This window comes from Epinephelus lanceolatus, chromosome 7 (genome assembly GCF_041903045.1).
Source record: "Epinephelus lanceolatus isolate andai-2023 chromosome 7, ASM4190304v1, whole genome shotgun sequence".
In the NCBI taxonomy this organism is placed as follows: domain Eukaryota; kingdom Metazoa; phylum Chordata; class Actinopteri; order Perciformes; family Serranidae; genus Epinephelus; species Epinephelus lanceolatus.
In genome coordinates this window covers 37,001,323-37,004,883 of record NC_135740.1, presented here as the reverse complement: position 1 = coordinate 37,004,883, position 3,561 = coordinate 37,001,323, and positions in this window count along the sequence as shown.

The following is a 3,561-nucleotide window of genomic DNA, read 5'->3' as shown; positions in this document are numbered from 1 at the left end:
AAAAATGTGCTTTGTTCATATTTCCAACACATTTGGCATCAACCTGAGTTTATTGGACGCATCAAAACCAACACAATCACCAGGACAAATGTTGGCATTGTATGTTTCTGCAACACTGTGCTTATTGTGTTTAGGCACAAAAACCACTTAGTTATGGTCAGGAAAAGATAATGTTTAGGCTTTAAATACCTGGTTTTGGGGGTACAGTCCCCCTTAAAAAGCAGCAATGTCTCGGTAAAAACAGCCGCTTTTCATGGCCCTTTCTCCGGTGAAAAAACAGCGACGGGTCACCACAAAACACCGATGTGGTGGCTAAAAGGCCACTGTAAACACAGCAGTGACTGGCTAAATCACAAGAGGTCTTGTTGTTTGTTGGTCTTAAGTTGTCGGCTCTATGGGTGACATGCCTTCCACCATCGTCTCCATCTCCTGATGAAAAAGTCAGCTCATATATTTTATCAATTTAGAAATGTTGATATAAGACTTATGAAACATGCAAATGTAACACATTTGTGATTTGTAGAAACATACAGTGCCAACATTTTCTTACTGTACAGCGACTGGGTTGACAAAATTATCACCACTACTAAAAGTCTGCTGTTCTTTACTAAACTGTTTTAATTTTTCTAATGATAATATTTTCTCATAATTGAAAGATTATTTTGGCCATTCACAGCCAGTCTCTGTCTCGTTACACCCCATCTCACTCCTTCAAAGCTCTTGCCCTTGCTCCATTGATGATGCTTCTCTATCCTCCACCAAATCTAACGCTCTAGTGATGTTGGTGCCGATGCTGCAACCCTCCACCTCCACCACCACCACCCCATCTGTCTATTTCTATTTCTATCTCCGACTCTGTCTGCAACTCCGTCTCAAGGTTGACTGGGAATTGTTAATAGAAGGACCCACTGCCTCTTTGTTTCGAGGCAATGGCAGAAAACAAAGCACTTTAACTCAAAAACCATCAGGGGCCACATCGATATTGATTTTCCTGGCAAGACACACTTACCTATATATTGGCCTCCATTAGGGCTAACAGATAGGTTAGGGCACCGCTCTAAACAGCAGCAGTTCAGACTTCAAGTAAAGATGAAATTGGGCCCAGTGTCAATTTATCTTGTATTACTGCTCAATTGGGGCAACAGGGGGCAATAGAGTCACAGACACTGTAAGTAACAGGGGCCTCACAGGGCCTCAGTTTTATATCTTTGTTTGTAGATGCCATTGTTTTAAATATTACTATAAATATACGCTCAGATGCCAGTTTATTAGGTACACCTAGCGTAACCTAATGCAGTCTAATACAAGAGTCCTGCATTATTATAATCATCAAACAGGGAAGAGTTTCTCATTTAGCCTACCCTAACTGATATAAATGAGGTGCACAAAAATAACAGAAAAACCTCCATCCTCCAATATGATATAATTTTGCCGAGTTAACACCTCTCTAAAACAGTTTTTAAAACACTAAGCATTATAAGATGGCAAAGGTAGTTTTTATTGTAGGACTGTTGTATAAAACTGCATTAGTTTTAGATTTTTAGGTGTTCCCTTGCTTTACTCCTGTTCTCTTAAGTACTACCTGAACAATATCTGTTTCCTCTTTCTTTAGTGTGCTTAACTGTTGCATTCTGTTCTTCTTAATGACCGCCAGGCTCTACAGTGCCAGCATCTGCTCCACAGGCAAATGAAAATTACACTGTGTAAATGTGAAAAAAATTAGGCCTTTATCAATCTGCGTTCTTGTCTGTGCTTGTGAAACATCATCAGTCGCAGCCCAGGTACTATTCCAATTCAAAAATCTGTATCCAGCCAAGTCGAGTCATTCGGATGTGTTCTGGCTCTGCCTGCTTTACTAACATCGGGAGGTGACTTGTGTGGACTCTGGACAGTCAAGTATTCCAGATTGGATTTTGCAGCAACCAGCAGCAGCAATAGTGGAGGAGAAATCTCTGTAAGTTATCATTTTCTAAATACAACTGTAAATACAACTTTTTAGGTCATAATTTGGAGGTCAAAACTCAAATCTGCGGTCGATTTATCAAGATAGAACCTACTTGAAAGTTTGTTCCAAAGTTTCCAGGGGTGTGAAGTCCCGCTAGCAGGACAGCCAGCATGCCTTGGTCAGCACTCATCTTACCCCGCCATCAACAGCTTAATCTCTGCAAGTCCTTTTAAAATTTGCTGCTGGCTCTGATGTCTCTGTAGTGGTTAAACATGGGATAAAATTCATTTTAGGGTCAAACTGACAATGTGCATAAAAACAGATGGATGGAAACGCACCTACAGTGTACATGTAAGAGCATTTTGATGTTGTAGTTTGTCAGTGTGAAGCCAATTTTAGATAGCTTGTATACTACTAGGTAGATTAGTACTGTAGTATAGTACTGCATCATACCATTTAAAAATATAGCATGAGTTCTTTTTTGTAAGTAACTAAAGCTGTCAGATAACTGTAGAGGCATAATATTATCTAAATGTTTTAAAGACAGGACATCATTTTCCAATAGGTCCCTCTCATTGACCTCTATGCTGGTCGTGTCATCCTCACTGTCATCTGGGCCTAGGCCTTCCCTCTCCTCCACAATCACCTCCTGCCACACAAATGTTGTGGAGGATGCAGCAGGCACCAGTCACCTTTGGGGTAAACACAGGCCGGATCTCTAGGGCCCTCAAGTAGATGCACAGTCGGCGCATTTTCAAGATCCCAAAGGTGATGTCAGTAATGTGCCCTGCTCTCTCGTGGTGCCTGTTGTACCAGGCTAGTAACAATTTGATGTGTGTCTCCTGAGTGTGTGTGCGTGTGTGCATGTGTGTGTGTGTGTGTGTTTAATGAGACAGAGAGAGCGTTCTCACTTGCTACAGGCTGGCAGTATGGTGCAACAGGATGCTGCAGGCACAGGTATTCTCCATCTCCTAATGGATAGTAACCAGCTGGTGGACACAGGGCCTGTTGGTACATGGGTGATGTCCATAGGACAACAGCATCATGTACACAAACAGAAATGCACCCTTGGAATCACAGATGCCCTGCAGTAGTACTGAGGGGAAAAGTTCACTAAATGCAGTATTTCTTCTGCTGCCCTGCAGAAGGAAGAATTCTGATGTAGTAACCATGAATGGCACCAGCAGCAAAGTGGAATGCCTCATGGCCAGCAAAGCAAACAAAGCCAGCCCCCCAACTCCTCATCTCCTCCGGTTTCCTCAGGGAAACAAATAGCTCTGTGGAAGATGGTCATCATTTCCTCCACAAGGTTGTGGACAGTCCTGCAAACTGGGGCTAGTGGCATGGCAAAGATGTCTGCAGTTAAGCCTCCCTGTAGGAGGCTCCACAGGCGAGCCAGTAGACCGTGACCAGCACCTCAATTTCATGGCTCCATCCATGGGCATTTTGCCGGAGCAGTATCTGGACCAGCATGTTGATGCTGTGCCTGGATAGCTTGAAGGCTGGTGTCAAGTCAGCTCCAAAAGAGAACATGGCGAGGATAGACACATGGTCACTCAATTGTGCATACTTTTGTAAGAGACTCTGGTCCTGTTAAAAACAAAAAAACAAATCTC